The 21,056-nt window shown below is 38.6% G+C and overlaps 3 pseudogenes; all 3 read right to left on the bottom strand.

The window, feature by feature from the left end:
* Positions 1–1,696: 1,696 nt before the first annotated feature.
* On the bottom strand, positions 1,697–1,757 carry LOC125863462 (U6atac minor spliceosomal RNA; annotated as a pseudogene).
* Positions 1,758–18,064: 16,307 nt separating this feature from the next.
* On the bottom strand, positions 18,065–18,174 carry LOC125863463 (U6atac minor spliceosomal RNA; annotated as a pseudogene).
* A 127-nt stretch (positions 18,175–18,301) lies between these two features.
* Positions 18,302–20,653, bottom strand: LOC125863386 (putative F-box/FBD/LRR-repeat protein At1g78760; annotated as a pseudogene).
* Positions 20,654–21,056: the final 403 nt, after the last annotated feature.

Below are 21,056 nucleotides of genomic sequence, written 5' to 3'. Positions count from 1 at the left end.
GCCGGCAGTAAAGGTCGACCCTTTCCTCGAGCTGTCGTATGGCGTGTATGAGCCATCCTCGGAAAAAAATGAAACAAGTGAGATTTCAAGAACCTAACTACAAACACGCTGCATGAAAGCAATACAAAAGAGGATAAATTCCAAAAGACACCCTATAGCCTCCTAAAGATAGGATACAAATGTCTCCATAACGATCCAAAAATCTCTTATATGTATTCGCTCTGAACAAGTTAGACAGGAAAATCTAGAGCTTTGATACCAACTTTTCATGACCTGATTCCTCGAGTCATGAGGGCATATAGTATAACCCTCAAAAGGGAAACTAATGTGTGACCTAGAATAGCAAGCAATAAGTATAAGGGTACAAGTAAATAGAAATCAAACTAAACCACCAAATAAAACAAAAGTAGAAGCAAACAAAACACTGTATACAAAAGGTCCCTCTCATAACCTAGAAATTAGAAGTACGGAGTTGTCTAAAACTAAGTGTTAAACCCGCAAAAGTAGACAAGCACAAACCTTGTTAAAAATGGAAAAAGACTAGATAAATAAGTATAGGATGAGATAAGCTGATGCAAGGCTCCAAGTGCTCACACTCATCTCCAAATCTTTAATTCTTCAAATTGCAAAAACAATCACCGCACCTACATGATGAAACATATTAAGATTGTAGAATGAGTATAAAAACTGGGTAATTTGTTGACATCACATGTTTATTGAGCAAGAAAGGTAAAAACAATATGAAATGATAGAATTTAGAAACAGATAGAGGTCAAAACAGATATGAAAGAAAGGATACGAGCATACCGAAAGTAAATCTAAGCACACCTAAGCTAAACCTAACTGACCCCTATAATGCTAGAACTTACACTCATGCACATGTTTAAATGAAAGTCAAATAAACCATGTAAGCCCAACAATTATAAAGAGTAACTGAGTCGACAACAGAGAAAGGCACCACAAATCAAAAACCAAAAAATAAAATCCAGGCTCCCAACCCAAGTAACCACAATATCTAGTAAGCTAGTCAACTTCTAGCCCATGTAGAAAGAGTGATAATTAATCTAGGTCTCCCAACCATCTAGTCCACTCCCTACCCAACTAGCAAGACTACCACGGTGGTGTGTCGACTCCAGAAAGGGTTTCAAAATATCAAAGTCGCCCATCTAGACAGACCACTACAAAGCCATCAAACTAGAAAGAATGTCCCGAATGGTGTTGACTCCCAAAAGGATGTCGATTAAAGGATCAATCAATTCTAAGCCACCATGGATTAACAACCCCTTACAAGAAATCACAAGAAGTATCCAGCCTGAATAACCCTAATCCCAAGTCGCCTGAGAAATAGCAAAACCTATGGTTAGACATCAAATGTCAAAACGGATATGAAAGAAACCATACGAGCATATTGAAAGTAAATCTAAGTACATCTAGGCTAAACCTAACTTAACCCTATAAGCCTAGAATTTAAACTCATGTACATGTTGAAACTAAACTCAAACAAACCTCGTAAGACCGACAGGTATAAAAAATAACTGAGTCTACAAGAGAGAAAGGCACCATAAATCCAAACCCCAAAAACAAAAGTCAGGCTCCCAACCCAATTAACTACAATATCTAGTAATTTAGTCGATTTCCAGCCTGGTTAGCAAGAGTGATAATTAATCTAGGCCACCCAGCCAGCTAGTCCACTCCCAAAAAGGTTGATTCCATCCTTGTAGAGGGAGATGCAAACTAGCTTTCCTTTTTTTGAGCACAAACCATAGGTAAGGGACGATGAACTCTTTTTTGTTCTAATTACTGGTTGGCACATAATTTAATTTTCATAACAAGTTATACTCATTAAAAGAAAAAAAATGTCAACAAAAATAAGAGCAACAAACTAGGAATAGAAAACATTATGACTAATTGGTTTGAAAGAAATCATTGTACTTGTTTGAAAAGCTAACAAATATTTCATTAGATTTGAGGTATTAGTAGAACAACTGTTGCAGTCCTTATACTCTGGTACAGTAATAAGTTTCTCGGGATTTATTGCAATCTCATGTAAGAATTTCAAGAATTGATGGAGCTTTATTGCGTCAAAACTACGCATACGACTACAAAATGGAATAACCTTGACATTCTTAAAATTCTGTAAGGATAGTTTGAATATGTTTTGTTCAAAGGAGAGGTACTTGTATTCGAACAAATCAATCTCTTCGCCCTAAAAAAAGCATTGTATTACAAATACAGAATAAGGACAAATCGGGTTAGGTGGTAAGCATAACAACTATAGTAATGAAATTGAAGTCGTTGAGTCAATAAGAGATCAATATGCATTTTACATAAAGATATTGTGAATTGAAAACATACTGGCATATCATGAAATATCATTATGTTTTCCAAATTACGAGTCGACCTTAAGAGGTTGTCTAGGGGAAGGAAAGTTTTTAAGTACAGAAACTTCTTGTCAACCATCTACATTCCAGCAACAATAAGGAGATGTCTTCCTCTTCCAACATCAAACTAGAAATCACCTGAATAGAAGAATGAGGCAGAATAAAGGTAAGTACATTGATTTACAGTGCTTACAAACTAAACCCATAGTGATTTCCCATTCTTGTAACACCTTTAGCTTAGACCAATAAAAGGAACTAATGTTTGACCACACGTACTAAATTAAAACTATAAGAGTTTATTAAAATGAAATGTATCAATAGATAATTAATCAGGTTAATTGAAAAAATCATAACCCCCATCGTACAATCTAATTGATAGGTAGAAAACAAGAGATCAATTCACAATCAATACTACGGACAGTAGATCGACCCACGGACCGTAGACGGGGTCTCGTGGGTCCAAAACTCCAAATTTGTCTGACCCGACCCGGACCCCCCTATTTGAAACTCCCCTAATTTCAAATCATTTCCACTTCGCTCCATTCACTCTCCAACCGTTTCAAACTCCCTCTACTCCCATAAATCACACCATAACTCCCACATAAAATCATCCCTTCCATTCCCCCATCATTCCCACAATTCCTTTCCATTGTGAATACAACTCATTCCATATTCCACAAAAATGGTCCGGTGTTGGGTTAGTAATGAAGAGGTGATTCATTGGTATTGCAAAACTTAGTGTCGTCAAGAAATCACCCCACTCCACGTTGCTTGTAGGGTAATAAACTTTCCCCTCACTTTGAATTTTGATTCATAGATAGAATATAGAAAGTCGGGAGTAGGGTCTTGACCTTGGGTAATTGTTAGATGAAATTAGATGATAAAATTGGAAGTTACAATACCCTTGGAACGATAGATAGTGATTGTGTTGCCTTGTTTTATGTGATTATAAGTCTACATGTACGTTTCCACTTAGGGTTCCAAAGTGTATCTTAAATAAATGTTAAAATGATTAATTGGAATCCTAAGAATGACAAACTAGAATGATTCAATGTTGAAATGCATGGTTAGAATAGGATATTGTTGAAAATGGTCTAGGATGTGGACTTGATAATTGAAAATGGCTAAAACCTGGCTCAGATCCCATCCACGATACCCCGTGTACGGATCGTAGATTGGGTTCGTGGGTGGATACTCTTGAAAATTTCACCAAGTGTGAAACTACGAATGTGGACTATGGTCTGTGGATAAATCTACGGACCGTTCTGTACATCCGCGGTTTTCATCTGGGATCAAGATTGTTGGTCCTCTGATCCACGAAAGGGTTCCACGGACCGTAGATCAGTGTATGGACCGTAGGTCTCTTCCGTGGATGACCACTCTAGCCTCTGTCTGAAATTTTCATGGGACTTTGTTATTGTTCGTTTATAGTTCTAAATGTTTTTTTTGGTTTGTTTATGGTTAGTTTTGGCACTAATATCGCTTCCACAGGTACGAAGGCACCCAAGAAACTAGTCACCTACTCAAAACACGGCAAGTCAAAATTTGTTGCTCCTATCTTCAACTTAATCGATGAGGACACAGACACAGAAAGAGATGCAGCATACGTTCCTCCCAACACAAGGACTTCTCCCACTGCACCCCTAGCCACCAGAGGCACCCCCCAGAAGGTGATTCCCGACGTAGTCACTGTTTCCCAGTCTGATGAGGAGCACACACTGATCGGGTCACCAACTGGGGTTGCTGCCAGTTCCGCTACTGGGTTTGCGTCTGGCTCCAAGTCTACCCATTCTACGGGCTCTGAGTCTAACAATGCTTTAGGGTTCGAGTTTGCCCATGCTTCGGGGTCCAACGCCAAGTCAGCCACAGGGACCAACCAGAATGAACTAGCAGCCTCATCATATGGTCCGGGGATGTTCGGTCAACATATGACATGCCACCATCAGCCGCTTTCTCTATGGGCTTACCATAGGTCACTCATGGTCACTAAACACAGCGAAGTTTGATTACCGATGGGACATCGTGCGGAGCGCTTCTTTCCAGAGGAATGCTGAGAAGTGAGAGGCTGTTATACTATGGTTGGCTAGGTACATTGCTGCGGATGGCGAGTGTGCGGAGTGGGTCGCCACACCAGGGTTGGGTATCCGAAAGGCCACATTAAATTTTGCGGCCAAATTCTTCTAGTTATTGGTGCGTAACAGGGTGTCGCCTACAAAAGCTGACAACCAACTCACTTCAGACAGAGCAGTGCAACATTAGTAGCAGGACTTGAGATTGACTTTGCCTGCATGCTGCTGGCAGAGATTCACGAGAGCGCATTCAAGACCTCCACTACTTACCCCTTTCCATGTCTGATTTTCCAATTGTGCAGGGACTCTGGAGTGCTGATCCGGCATTGTGATAGGTTGATCCACCCTACCGGGTTTTGGATATAGGCCTCATCCGAGATGAGGCAAATGTGGTAGCACCTCGCAGAAAGCCCCAGGTTGAGGTACCTCCCTTGGGCGCCGATCTTGGAGATACGGTGGGGCAGGCGCAGGGCAGTGACCCCATTATACCAGATCACTCTGATACTGTCCCGGCCTCCTTTTCCCAGGCCGCTACTTTGGCTTCTAGTTCATCCCGGTCCATACCACAGTTAGGAGCTACTGTTTTCCCGTTAGCCAGAGTACAAAAATTATAGACTCAAATGGCCACATTGCTGCATCACATCCAGCCTTGGATGTAAAAGTCTATAGCCGAGTCCGAGGCCAGAATGGAGCGAAGGATGGAGGGCAAGATGGACCAGAAGGTCTAGGCCGTTAATAAGCGTCTTGATGCTTTTGAATTCTGAGTCCTCGAGCGACCAACCCCGACCATAGATCTATCCTCTTTTCAGGCTGAGTTAGCCAGTCTTCGGGCCGACAATGATGCCATTCTTGCTATGTCACTCCCCGTGCTACCCCCGAGACGTGGACACGAGACCTAGGACCACAAGTGATCCCGAGCTAACCCTGCTGGCATGTTCATGAGCATACTAAAGATAATAAACTGATGCGGAATCTAAATCATAAATAAATCTGAAAAGATGGGGAATACCCATATACTATAACTGAATATATCAAATCTGAGAGGTTAATACAAAAGAAATATCAAACTCAAAATACTAAGCTGAATCTAACTATGTCTATAATAAGCCTTTAAACTGACTAGAAATGTTGGGACATACCCCAACTAGATTTAGCAAAACTGAAACTAAAGACTAAAAGTAGTAAGGATAAGCATGTCACTAGTCCTCGAAGAATGAGGACTCACCACTGATGTTGCTGAACTGAAGATCGGGAATCGATCTAAGCGTGATCTTGATGCTGAGAACCTGAACTTACATCACGAGAAGATGTAGCGCACGCATGCATCAGTACTTGAAGGGTACTGAGCATGCATGATATAGTAAAGCTGAAATAACATATAACTGAATAAAGCAATAAAGCAATGAAATAATCTGAACATGATATAGATACTGAAAATACTGAATACTGAGCTAATTGATGCAATGACCAAATTTATAACATGCTGAGACTGAATACTGACTGTACTGAAATATGGTTAATGCAATAGAGTCTGACTGAACTGTGGGAGCTACTAATAACCGACATAAAACCACATGAGCTAAATGTGGAGTCCGATGTATACGCCCCATCGAGAGGACCCACTATACCCGGCCAAAGGTATAGAAGCATAACTGGCGTGATCACTAAACTGATGTTGCCCACAAAGGGGACTTACAACTACGTGGCTCGTAGTTCTGGGACTATATGGGTACGCTGAAACCCTAGTCCAACTCGGTATTATGCTACTCCCAATAGATTAAGTGGTTAACACATTATGACCGAGTTTCTGTAAATACTGGATAGCTCGAAACTGAACATGCAAACTGAGAATGCAACAATTAATCTGATAATGATGCATTCATAAACTGAGGCATGTATAACTGAATATATTATGACTGAAATACTAAATAACTCAAAATACTGACATGTAGATACTCATACTTGAAAACCCCCTTTTTTGAAAACAATTCAACATCATATTATACTATGATCATTGATGACTTAGGAAGTCATACTGCATAAACATTGATGGTATATCTAGATACCATACTATTCATACATTGATGACATACTCAATTGTCATACTAATCATGTTTTAGAAGCTCTTTCTCAAAACTCATCTTAACTTTCTCAAAAACTCAGTTTAAAACTCAAGTGTTGTCTTAAAGAAAAGCTTCTCATGATTTATAACTCCAAATAGGGTTTATGTTGAAATATACTGATAATGTGGCATAAAACTGGAGCATGTATATCTGAATAACTGAAATATCTGACCTAACATGTGTAATTCAAGAACTAATGAAATACATAGCTAGGGTTCTGAAATTTATGTAAGAAACTGAGCAATAACATGATAATCTGATTTGGAACATTTAAATAACTAATTCATGATGATATGTTGAAATTCTAGAAACCCTATTCATAATCATGGAATCAAGAATCTGTCTGAATTCTAGGGACCTAATGGGCGAAAGGAACCCACTAGTGAAATCCCACATACTTGGTGACGAATTCCACGGAGAAATCCTTTGATTTCGGGGCTGGAACTAATGGAACCTTGATGCGTTCTTGAACTAGGGTTCTTGACCTTTTTCTCCTCTCTTGATTCTAATTTTCTAAGATTTTGATTAATGAATTGACTTGGATAAGTTCTAGTTAAGTTTCTAGGCTTAAACTGATTAAAACCTCATGATTTAGGGTTTAAACGACGTATCTAAGAGGTTAAACGAAATAGGAAAAGACCAAAAGACCCCTAAGTTAACTGCTGTCGGAGTCACTGACGGAATGGACCTACAGTCCGTCAATCAATCGACGGTCCGTCGATTGGGTCCGTAGGTCAAGTCTGCCCGACAGGACTTCACTAAAATGGGCATAATGTTTTACTCAGAGCTCGCAATTTAGCAAACTTGGTGGCGTTGGAAAGATAATTCAATTATCTATCTAACCATAGTTCATGAGACATATAATTCATTTTGTACTAAGAGTTATGACCATCTGAAGTTTACCCATCAATATTTTTCAGCTAACTGGCTGCTGACCCTCATCAACGGTCAAACCTACGGACCGTGGATCGAATGACTGTCCGTGCTGGTCGACCGTAGTTTGTGTCAGAGGCTGGTTAAGGGAAGTCTCGATCCACGGACACAGACCACGGACCGTGGTCTGATCTACGGACCGTGGGTCTGTCAATGAGTCGGGACTTAGCCAAATTTTCTAACTGAGTTCTAGGAAAGTTTTTTGTCACGAACCACGGACCTGCAGGACGGACCGTGAGTCCATCTATAGTCCGTGGATGGTGTCCGTGAGTGCCACCTGTAACACCAGAAATCTGAAATCTTTATTTTTGGATACGGGGTGTTACATGCCATCCCTACAGTTGAGCCTCAGGCTGCACCTACTGCACTGGCTGATGATACAGTGCTGGATGTTTTATTCAGTGGGACCGCCGAGGAGGACTCTATTTGTAATTTTCATGGGACTTTGTTACTTTTCGTTTATAGTTCTAAATGTTTTTTTGCTTTGTTTATGGTTAGTTTTGGCACTAATATCGCTTCCACAGGTACGATGGCACCCAAGAAACTAGTCACCTACTCAGAACACGACAAGTCAAAATCTGTTTCTCTTAGCTTCAACTTAATTGATGAGGACACAGACACAAAAAGAGATCCAGCATACGTTCCTCCCAACACAAGGACTTCTCCCACTGCACCCCTAGCCACCAGAGGCACCCTTCGGAAGGTGATTCCCGATATAGTCATTATCTCCCAGTCTGATGAGGAGCACACACTGATCGGGTCACCAACTGGGGTTGCTTCCAGTTCCGCTACTGGGTTTGCGTCTAGCTCCAAGTCTACCCATGCTTCGGGCTCTGAGTCCAACAATGCTTCAGGGTCCGAGTCTGCCCATGCTTCGGGGTCTAATGCCAATTCAACCATAGGGACCAGCCAAAATGAACAAGCAGCCTCATCTGATGAGGCCACTAGCTTAGAGTCAATACCCATACCAAGGAATGAGAACCCTACTCCAGTGGCCGGTGAGCCAAACAGGTGGTGTGTTGAGGGCCAATGGCAAATCTATCGGGTTGCCAATATGATTAATGATAAAGAGAAGATGGCCTGAATTGTTGCAAAAGAGCACAGAGTCCTCACACGGAGCTTACACACTGTCCCCGACATCCATTGACTTCTTAACCTTCACAAGTGTGAATGGCTGGCTCGAGACCCAGGTAATTTTAGTGAGGAGATGATATGGGAATTCTACCCCTCCTATGCCACCACTCTCTGTGGCTCGATCTCCAAGCGGTCAAAGCCTATAGCCCAGGATCCTCTCACTTCAACTATGGTCCGGGGATGTTCGGTCGACATATCACATGCCACCATCAGCCGCTTTCTCTATGGGCTTACCACAGGTCACTCTTTGTCACTAAACACAGCGGAGTTTGATTACCGATGGGACATCGTGCGAAGCGGTTCTTTCCAGAGGAATGCTGAGAAGTGAGAGGCTGTTATACTATGGTTGGCTAGGTACATTGTTGCGGATGGCGAGTGTGCGGAGTGGGTCGCCACACCACGGTTGGGTATCCAAAAGGCCATATTAAATTTTGCGGCCAAATTCTTCTAGTTATTGGTGCGTAACAGGGTGTCGCCTACTAAAGCTGACAACCAACTCAGTTCGGACAGAGCGGTGCAGCATTAGTAGCAGGACTGTAGATTGACTTTGCCTGCATGCTGCTGGCAGAGATTCACGAGAAGGCATTCAAGACCTCCACTACTTACCCCTTTCCATGCTTGATTTTCCAATTGTGCAGGGACTCTGGAGTGCCGATCTGGCGTTGTGATAGGTTGATCCACCCTACCGGGGCTTTGGATATAGGCCTCATCCGAGATGAGGTAAATATGGTGGCACCTTGCAGAAAGCCCCAGGTTGAGGTACCTCCCTTGGGCGCTGATCTTGGAGACACGGTGGGGCAGGCGTAGGGCGGTGACCCCATTATACCAGATCACTCTGATGCTGTCTTGGCCTCCTCTTCCCAGGCCACTAGTATGGATCCTAGTTCATCCCGGTCCACACAACAATTAGGAGCTACTGTTGTCCCGTTTGACAGAGTACAGAAATTAGAGGCTCAGATGGCCACATTGCTGCATCACATCCAACCTAGGATGTAAAAGTCTATAGCCGAGTCCGAGGCTAGAATGGAGCGAAGGATGGAGGGCATGATGGACCGGAAGGTCTAGGCCGTTAATAAGCGTCTTGAAGCTTTTGAATTCTGATTCCTCGAGTGACCAGCCCCTGCCATAGATCTATCCTCTTTTTAGGCTGAGTTAGCCAATCTTCGGGACGACGTTGATGCCATTCTTGCCACCCCTGCAGTTGAGCCTCAGGCTGCACCTACTGCGCTGGCTGATGATACGGTGCTGGATGTTTTATTCAGTGGGACCGCCAAGGAGGACTCTGCGCCTACACATACCAAAGGTAAGAGGAATCGTTCTAGTCGCACTGAGTAGGAAAAGGCTCAACAGAGACATCGTAGGCAGGAGAAGGAGGCTATGAAGGCTTCGATTTTAGATGAAGAGTTACTCCAGCGGAGAGTGCGTGAGAGTATTGCAGGGGCATCGAGTTGTGCCCCAGTTGTAGAGGTCCTGCCTGTTGTGAGGGATGTTGTGAGCACCACTGATGGTGCTATGATGGATGATGTTTAACACTACTGAGGGTGACCCCACTATTGTTCCAGCGGGCTCCGGGAAATCGGACACACCCACTCTTCATGATTCTTCGGCGCTATGCGCCACAGGTTTGCTTCACCCAGTCCATTATCTTTTACTGTTTTTGTTAGGGGTAGGGTAAATGGATTGTGAGTGATAGGGTAAAGTCTGAGTAACCCAACTCATAAATCTTCTCTTGGGGTTTTCTTGCCTGTGTTCTTTTTCCCCAAAAGGTTGTTTAATTTCTGTTTAACAGACATGTGTTAGGATTGTATGTATAGAAGCATGAAAAAGAATAAAGCATGATGGCTTATAAAAAATATACCCGTCCAAATTTTGTGATGTGTGCTAGAATTGGTAGGCTAAGACTAGTTGAGTGTGTTGGCTCTGAGTATGGCATAATAATGAATCAACTTGATGGCATGACTTGAGCTGAAACTTGAACTGGGTAATCTGATAATGAAACGATGCGCCAAGACTGTGAGAATAGTTGATTGTTCAAATAGTTTTTGTGCAAAACTAGAACTTGCCCGGTTAGTCCTGCTAAGACAATTCAATCCAGAGGTTAGGAAGTGATCATAGGCCCTTGTTCTGATAAGTCCACAAATTGCCTAAAAGAAGGATCCAACCAAATGAAATAAATGCTCCCTTTGATCCAAATGCTTTGAGCCTAAAATTAAACCATTTCTTTCTAAACCCGAACTCACCTTCCCATAATCGCCTATGTTGACCCCAGTTCCTCCTTGGACATGCGCACCTTGACTTAGGTTAAAAGCCTAAGTTGAGGGTGGCTAATATAAAAAAAGTCACTTCAATCTTGGCCCTTACCCGATATCGGGTATTGTGCACCTCAACCAATGGAAAATCCATAAAGTTGAGGGTGGCTATGAAAGAGGAAACCGAAAGAAAAATGGGTATGAAAAGAGTTTGATGTTGAAAAACAGAAGATAGGATGTGACTTGTTGAAAGCTAAAAAAAAAAGAAGAAAAAGGAGCTACAAAGTCTAAAGTCACATCCATGGTTGAAGAAAAAATCAAGGGAAAGAAGGTACAACACTAGGATGGCAATAATAGGGCAAAAAGAGGTTGACAGCCTAATGTAATGTCAAGAAGGGCAAAAATTCACTAAGAAGTACCCAAATGTACCACACCTGACCCTGAGCCTACGTTACAAGCCAAGAAAGTCCTAGAGTGATCGAAGAGTCTAGTTTGGAAAGTCTAAGCAGCGAAAATAAGGGCAAGCCTATGGTACTGAGCACTAACCGTACTTGAAGTTATTTCTAAGTGTGAGCGTTGAATGAATCCTTGTACTCAAATTCATAAGTCATTGTGTGAAAGAAAAGGGATTTCGTTTAAAGTAAGGGCACTAGTTACGTTGTCGGAAAGCTGGTACATTGGTGATAGTGAAACAGTGTATGTTGTGTGTTGGTTGGTCGATCGTTGCCATGGTTTGATCTGTATGAATTAGCTTGTCGAGTCTAACAGAACAAATTTTGTACCCAAAAAGAGAGTGGGGTAGAGAGCCATGTGATTGCTTGTGCTTGAAATGCTTGCTTCTATACAAGTGTTGTTTAGAGTCGTAGTGAGTCGCTTGAGGACAAACAACGAATTTAAGTTGAGAGTGTTGATATACCGTAAGTTTATGGTATTTCTCTTACATTTCACTTACAAGTTCTGTGTGTCTAGGGCATTTTTGGATTGGTTTTTATGTGTTTTTATCATAGTTTGCAGGAAAGATGTTCAGGTGCGGAAGTAAAGGGATAGCTGAAAGAACTGCAGAAAGGGCATCTACGGAGGTAATCTACGGACCGTATGTCCAGTGACGCTCCGTAGGTGATGGCGGTAGATCAGCAAGCAAGGCATGGAAGGCCAATTAGGGAAATCTGACAGAGTGTGGAACCACGGTGGCCATACGGACCGTACTGCTGATCCGTAGATTGATACTGCGAGGGTTCCAGTACCTTATTTTTGAAGATTCCAAGTATGGAGCTATGGAAGGGGATTGATGGACTGTAGATCGATCTACGGTCCGTACTACAAGTCCGTCGTTTGCTTCAGAGAAGCTGATTTTTGGAGGCTGAAATATTTTCTAAGTCCTGACTGACGGAAGGGACTCACAGACCGTAGATCCATTGACGGTCCGTGAGTCAGTCTCGTGTAATGAAGATGTGTGCCTGAACACACTTTCCTTAATTTGTTTCCCTTTTAATTTAGGACTTGTTTTATATAGATAGGACATGTAAACCTCGTTTTTAGGGGTTAGATATTATTACTTTTGTTTTACTTTGTGACTAGGGAATTAATTTTTGCTACCCGAACAATTCTTTATTTCTAAAGGTTAGTTTTGTAGATTTGGTTTGAAATTTGAGTTGAAATTCTGGGTTTATTTTTCTCAACTACGTAAGGTCATAATTCTTTCATCTAAAACAATGAAATGTGTTCATATGATTATGGGTAACTAAACTCCACAACTAGGGTTGTGGGATCCGTGAGCGATTAACCAAGTATGTATAGTAAATAAGCAATTCTTGGATACTGTTTTGTATGCGTTGATAATTCTTTCGTTCAAGTCTTTTTAATGAGTGCACGCGTTAGAACTCACCTTGTTGCTACTTGCCGGACTAAGGCGGTAATCAACAAGAAAAAAATTATCCACATAGATTTAGTGTGATACTATCTAATAGGCTAGTGTCGATTGGTGCGAAGTAATAACTAAGCCAAACATCGATTATGATATCTCATATGAGGTAAAAGTAAGGGTTAGTAATTTATACACACGTAGCCGGACTAAGGTGCGGGATGAAATTCTCTAGATGCCGGACGAAGGATTTAAAGATACCTAACTTATCACATTGCATGTAATACACTATGAAAGGATTGCTATTACTAGGATTACTGAGTTATGAGCTTGTGGTGAACACGTATACCCTAGTTAATTTTCTCATCTTGATAACAACAAAAAATGACTTTTGTTTACTGATTACTTACTGAATTCTTACAATTTGTTTCACAAATCTCCCCTTTTTATTGCTTGTTTCTGGAAGTACTTTGACTAAACGAATATAAGTGTAAGTTAAAGTTAAGTCTAAACCAGTTTCCTCGTGGGATCGACCCCAACCTACAAGTTGGGTTCTTTACTTGATAACGATCGCTTGTGCTTCTTTAGGGAGGTGTAATTTGAGCGTATCACCAATCTTTAGAGAGAGTAGATGTTCTGAATGTGTCTATTATGGACAATAAAGAAAGAATTTGGACAATAAGAGCATAAGGTAGCTAACTATTCCTATCAATTTCTTCACATTCCGTCTCAATTTTTCAGTTTTTTTATGAGGTAAGTTTTAAATAAGCAGACTTTTAGAGGTGCCACAGAATTGGCAAAAAAGAAAAATTTCAGAAATTCTGTTGTTAAAAAATAATAGCCAACACATATATTTATAAACAACAAACAATAACGTAAACATGTGGTTATTGTGCTTTATTGGAAAAGTCACAACCCCTTGGAAAAGCCACAATCCTTTAGAATAAGCACAACCTTTCCCAAAAGTCACAGAAGTCACCATCTTTCGAAAAAGTCACAACTCATTATTTTCCTTTCAAACCTTTTAAAACCCAAAATGTCATGCTAGTTCACTCTTGTTGAGAAACAACACAGGATTAAGAAGGGGTGGAAATTATCGTACATCAATACCGAGAATAAGTTTACTTGTAACTATAATTGTTATAGACAATTTTCTATTTCTTTTTTTGTTTATTCTTTCTTTAACGTCAAACTAAAAAAAGTTATATCACATGACACTCTTTTTTAATGTGATAATATATGATATTCATTAATATTTTGTTGTTTTAAAAATTAGTGGTCGGGAAAGGGAAAAATTAAGTAGGAGATTACAATTAAGCTGAGGAATTGAATGATCTCACCAAAAAAAGTGAAAATTTAGTAGTCAATGCTACTAAGATTATCCCATGTAATACTATATAATTATAATTTGCAGCGATTTTAAACCATAAAAAAGAGCAATAAGACATATACACTTAAAGCATACAAGTCCTGTATTTTAGTAAAAAAAATTATTTATCAAAATTCAAACAAAAAACTTATGTAATGAAATAAGGATAAAGGATACATACACAATGTAGACATTTGTGGCCCTTTCTAAATCTTGATTTTTTTTAATGTTGTTGAATGTATGTGTATTTTCATGGAAGGGATAAGCCATACTACTTATATAGTGGCCATGGAGTTGACCATTTTTTTTGCTATTTTTGGTCAGATTATATAAATAAATAAATTAATTAATGAGATCTAGACATTCAAGATAATTATGTCATTAATGGTTCTTAGTTGATTATTTATCCTAAATAAGTTTCTGATGTCATGCTAAAATCATCATTGATGTAATAATTTACTTCTTACACATTTGAAAAAGATTGTCCCTTATTTCAATTTTTCACACCTATTTTCCCTTTTAATATGTTTAAAATTATTCTTTTCCTTTATATAATTTTTAATTATATCTGTATACATAAAAGATAAGGAGAGACGTGACAAACTCACATGCATCAATGTGACAAAAAATTTATGTTAAATGAGATGTTATTCACGTCTCCACATTGCATTTTTATTTTATAGGAGTAGCAATCAAAAGGACTTGATTTACATTATGCAAACAATTTCTATTGATTTAGCTTAATGACTATATAATTAATATTTTACAACATTTCATTACAAAAGAACCATGGTCAAGATGTCGAGTTCTCTACCTAATCTCTATATATGTTGATAGATACTCGAGAAGTTGAGTCCTCCAAGGAGAAATAAATTAATGATGACATGACTATATTCTTTGTAAAGTTTTGACAATGACAAAGTGAACCAGGTTTACAAGATTGTACCACAAATTAAGATAAAAGATCGGGAAAGAAGAAATAACGCATCGAAGACAAACACTCCTAATTAAGGCAAAATAGTGAACAAGACTCCTTATCTGGAAAGGAAAAAAAATTATGAAAAGAATTACTTTCCTTGTAGGATTCAATTAGGGTTGAACCGCCGTTATAAAAGGATCTTTTGCAAAGAGAGAAAAAAGCTTTTGAAATTCATAAATTGAGAGAATTTAGTGGCGAGAGTAGTGCAACGCTAAAGAGTATAAGACATAACAAAGAAGAACTACAACTAGGTTTTTCTTTCGATAGTCTTAGTTTGGATTGGTTCATCTTAGAATTATTGTTTAGAGATAATTGTACTAAGAGTGAAAGAGAATTTGTGAGGTTTTGTAACAAAAAGTGAGTTTGGCTTTTTGGAGAGTAAAGTATACAATTATAGTTAATTGTTGAACAGTTAGAGTGACCTATTTAGGTGATTTACTAGAGTTAAATTTTTTTATTACAAAGTTGTAATCTAAAGTGGCTCTTTGAAGTTAGGGATGTTTGGTTTAAAATGCTACGAGGGTAGATCGTTGTTTCTTTTCCCTTGATTAAGGAGGGTTTCCACGATAAAATCTCTATTTTATTTTATTACTTTTTTGCCTCTGAAAATTCAACAAGAACCCAGTTCTTGTTTAGGTGGTCAAAGTTTCTTTAATTTTCAATCAACCCCCCGGATTTAAAAATTATGACCATCCTGACTACGTGTACAAACAGGACAAGCCTTGAATGGATTAAAACAATCCCCAAGAGCATGGTGTGATCACCTATCAAGCTTCTTGCTTACACACATGTATTCAAGAGGCTAGATTGATAATACATTGTTCTTCGAAATCAGGGCTCCAATACGCTCATAGTTCGGATGTATCTAGTTGACATTATCTTTGGACGAAAATATGCAAAACATGGGGTTGACTTTGCACAACTGATGAGCAACAAATTTTGAATGAGCATGATGGGAGAGCTCAACTTCTTTTTGGGTCTTCAAATTAAAGAGTCCTCATCTAGCAGTTCAACTCATCAGTAGAAGTACATAAATGTGCTACTAATGAAGTTTATCATCAATGAAGCAAACAAGAATAAAACTTCAATTTCAACAACAACGAAGCTTGATAAAGATGAACTTGGTCCTGGTACATGACACAATGTATATAGGAATAATCATATCTCTATTGTACGTAATGGCTATTAGACCTAACATAGTATTTTGTGTTTGACTATGTGCATGCTTCCAATCATGTCCAAAGAAATCCCATCTGAAGGCCATCAGAAGATGGCTTCAGACCTCTCTCTCTCTTCAGGGCTAGTGATGCACTCCTGGTCGGCAGTAGAGGTCAACCCTTTCATCGAGCTGTCATATGGCATGTATGAGACATCCTCTAAAAAGAATGAAACAAGTGAGATTTCAAGAAACCAACTACACACACTGCATGAAATCGATACAAAAGAGGATAAACTCCTAAAGACACCCTATAACCTCCTAAAGATAGGATACAAATGTCTCCACACCGATCTAGAAATCTTTAATCCGTATTAGCTCTGTACAAGTGAGACAGGCAAATTCAGGGCTCTGATACCAACTTTTCATGACTCGATTCCTCGATTCATGAGGGCATATACTATAACTCTCAAGTTAGGAAACTAATATGTAACCTAGAATAGCAAGAAATAAGTGTAAAGGTACAACTAAATAGAAATCAAACTAAACCACCAAACAAAACAAAAGCGGGAGTAAACAATAAATAATATACAAAAGGTCCCTCCCATTACCTAGAAATCAGAAGAACAAAGTTGTTTAAAAATAAGAGTAAATATCCCAAAAGTGGAAAAAAACCAAAGCTTGTTCAAAAAGGAAAAATACTAGCTAAATAAGTACATAATGAGATAAGCTGATGTAAAATTCCAAGTGCTCACACTCTTCTCCAAATCCCTAATCCTTCTAATTGCACAAACAGTCACCACACCTGCATGACGAAATAGATTAGGATTGTAGCATGAGTATAAAAACTAAGTAATTTGCAGACATCACGTGTCGACTGAGCAAGAAAGGTAAAAACAATCTGAAAAGATGGAATCTAGAAACAGACAGAAGTCAAAGTAGATATGAAAGAAATCATACGAGCATACCGAAAGTAAATCTAAGTACACCTAAGCTAAACCTAACTGACCCCTATAAGCATTGAACATACACTCATGCACATGTTTAAATGAAAATCAAATAGACCTTGTATGCCCGACAGGTATAAAGAGTAACTAAGTCTACAAGAGAGGAAGGCACCACAAATCCAAACCCAAGAAACAAAATTTAGGCTACCAACCCAAATAACCACAATATCTAGTAATTCAGTCAACTTCTAGCCCATCTAGCAAGAGTGATAATCAATCTAGGTCGCCCTACCAGCTAGTCAACTCTCAGCCCAACTAGTAAGGCTGACATGGGGGCGCGTCGACTTCAAAAAAGATTTCAAAATATCAAAGCCTCCCATCTAGACATACTACTTCAAAACCATCCAAATAGAAAGAGTATCCCGAGTGGTGTTGACTCCCAAAAGGATGTCGAATATGAGATCAATCAATACTAAGCCACCATGAATCAACGTCCCCTCACAAGGAATCACAAGAAGTATCCATCTTGAATAACCCTAATCCCAAGTCACCTGAGAAAGAACAAAAGCTATGGTAACACATCGGAGGTAAAAACGGATATGAAAGAAAGCATACGAGCATATTTAAAGTTAATCTAAGTACATCTAGGCTTAACCTAACTAGACCCCTATAAGCCTAAAATGTACACTCATGCACATGTGAAAATGAAACTCAACCAAACCCCCGTAAGCCCGACAAGTATAGATAGTAACTAAGTCTACAAGAGAGAAAGGAATCACAAATTCAAACCCAAGAAACAAAAGTCAGGTTCCCAAACCAAATAACCACAATATCAAGTAAACTATCCAACTTCCAGGCCAACTAGAAAGAGTGATAATCAATCTAGGCCACCCAACCAACTAGTCCACTCCCAATAAGGTTGATTCCATCCTTGTAGAGGGAGATGCAAACTAGCTCTCCTTTTTACGAGCACAAACCATATGTTAAGGGAGGATCAACTTTTTTTTATTCTCATTGATGGCTGGCACAAAATTTAATTTTCTTAACAAGTTATCCTCATTAAAACAAAAAATAATGTCAACAAAAATAAGAGAAACAAACTAGGAATAGAAGACGTTATGACTAATTGGTCTGAAGGAAATAATTGCACTTGTTGGAAAAGCTAACAAATGCTTCATTAGATTTGAGGTATTAGTAGAACAATGGTTGCAGTCCTTATGCTCTGGTACAATAACAAGTTTATCAGGATTTATTGCATGCTCAAGTAAGAACTTCAAGAATTGATGGAGCTTTATTGCGTCAAAACTACGCGTACAACTACAAAATGGCATAACCTTGACATTCTCCAAATTCTGTAAAGAACTTTGAATATGTTTAGTTCAAACAAGAGGTACTTGCCTTCCAGCAAATCAATATCTTCGCCCTAAACAAATCATGGTACTACAAATACAGAACAGGAATAAATCGAGTAAGGTGGTAATCTTAACAACTATAGTAATGACATTGAAGTTGTTGAGGCTGTAAGAGATTAATATACATTTGACATAAAGATATTGCGAATTGAAAACATACTAGCATATCAGGAAATATCATTAGGTTTTCCAAATTACGAGTCGACCTTAAGAGGTTGTGTAAGGGAAGGAAAGTTTTGAAATACAAGAACTTATTGTTAGGCATCTACATTTCAGTAACAATAATGAGATGTCTTCCTCTTCCAACATCAAACTATAAATCACCTGAACAAAAGAATGAGGCAGAATAATGGTAATTACATTGATTTACATGGCTTACAAACTAAACTAATAGTGATTTCCCATTCTTGTAACACCTTATAGCTTAGACCAATCAAAGGAACTAATATTTAACCTCACATAGTAAATTAAAACTATATGAGTTAATTAAAAGGAAGTGAATCAATAGATAATTAATCAAGTTAATTGAAAAAATCATCACCCTGTTCGTACGATCAAGTTGATAGGTAGAAAAGAGGAGCTCAATTCACAATCAACCTAAAAAGACTGGAGACATTTGGGACTAATAACTGAATTTGGTAAACCAAGATTACAATATTAGCTCATTAGCACAACGAACGATTGCTAAAAGATCTTTCTGTAAGTGTGCATTCATTTAATCTAATTCATCATAGTAGAGATCAAAATTTGCGTGGTTCAAAAATGACAGGTCCCTGAGCTTAATTTTCATATGATTAAAACCCCAGAAATCAATAAATATTCAACATATGGAGCAACAATTTCAAAGCAACATGTATCACCTTTGAGTGAATACCGATCCCCGTCAGGATGATCATGATGGATCAATTACAGTCATTATTAATCTTGACAGTGCACAAATTCATTTCCTTAATTGATAATGTACTATCTCTCCTTAGATGCTCTACCATTAAAAAGCTTAGTAAAAAATGTATGTTCAGATGTGATGATGGTGTTTCTTATTTTTACATAATTGACAAGTGGATTGAATTTGTTGTGAATAAGAAAGTGGAGTATTTACACCTGAATATATGTTATTGAATTGCTTATCTGGCTAGGCATCATGACCAACCCTAGAGTTTGCCAGAAATTCTGTGTAGTAGTTCATCGATTATAAAAGTCAACTACATTAATTGTAGAACATTAGAAGAATGCGTACTAAATAGGACATCTCTGAAGAGTTTAACGCTGGAACGTTTGTTAATCCGGGATGAACACATTAAACAAATAATGTCAAATTGTCCTTAACTAGAATCTTTGAATCTATATGGATTTTGTGCAAACAATTAAAACCAAAAATTCCATATGGATTCAATGATTCTAATTGAGGACTATTTGACATTATTTGTTTAATGTGTTTATCCCGGATAAACAAACTTTTCAGCGTTAAACTCTTCCGAGTTGTTTAATTTAGTACGTATTCTTCTCATATTTTGCAATTATTGCACTTAAGTTTAATAATTGATGAACTACTACAGAGAACTTCTAACAAGCTATAGGGTTGATCATGCCCAGTCGGATAAACAATTCTATAGCGTATATGCATGCGTAAATCCTCCACTTTCTTATTGACAGATAATTCAAGCCACTTGTCAAATACGGGAAAATATGACAGACCATCATCATATCTGAACATTTTAATGGCTAAGGAGAGGTAGCACATTATCCGTGAAGGAAATATATTTTTGCACTGCTGAGCTATCTAAACGACCATACTCCTCGGTGTCATAAACAATGTTATTGATAGAAGTCTAGAAGTATTTCCAATCTTTAGAGAGATTAGATGTTCTAAACGTGTCTGTAATGGGCAATAAAGAAAGAATTTGGACAATAAGAGCATAAGGTAGCTTACTAATCCTATCAATTTCTTCACATTGTGTCTCATTTTTCGGGTTTTTTCTAAGGTAAGTTTTGAATAAGCAGACTTTCTGATGTGCCAGAGAATTGGTCTTGGTTGCTCATGTTGTTCAAATTGTATTACTATTGCTACCTGAAATCTCAAAGTCAGCTAACCACTCAACGGCAAAAAAGTACAGTAGAATTTGTTTTGTGAAGATTAAAAAGAATTTCAAAAATTATGTAGTTAAAAAAAAGAGAAAACTCATATAGTTATAAAGAACAAACAATAGAGTAAACATGTGCTTATTGTGCTTTATTAGAAAAGTCACAACCTCTTGGAAAAGCCAAAATCCTTCAGAATAATCACAACCTTTCCCAATTGTCACAAATGTCACCATCTTTCGGAAAAGTTAAAACTCTTCATTTTCATTTTAGACCTTTCAAAACCCAAAAATTCATGGTACTTCTCTTTTGTTAAGAAACAACACAGGGCTAAAAAGAGGTAAAAATTATCATGCATCAATAC

This window comes from Solanum stenotomum, chromosome 4 (genome assembly GCF_019186545.1).
Source record: "Solanum stenotomum isolate F172 chromosome 4, ASM1918654v1, whole genome shotgun sequence".
Taxonomy (NCBI): Eukaryota; Viridiplantae; Streptophyta; class Magnoliopsida; order Solanales; family Solanaceae; genus Solanum; species Solanum stenotomum.
The sequence above is the reverse complement of the archived record's forward strand: the minus strand, read 5'-3'. Positions and strand labels throughout refer to the sequence as shown.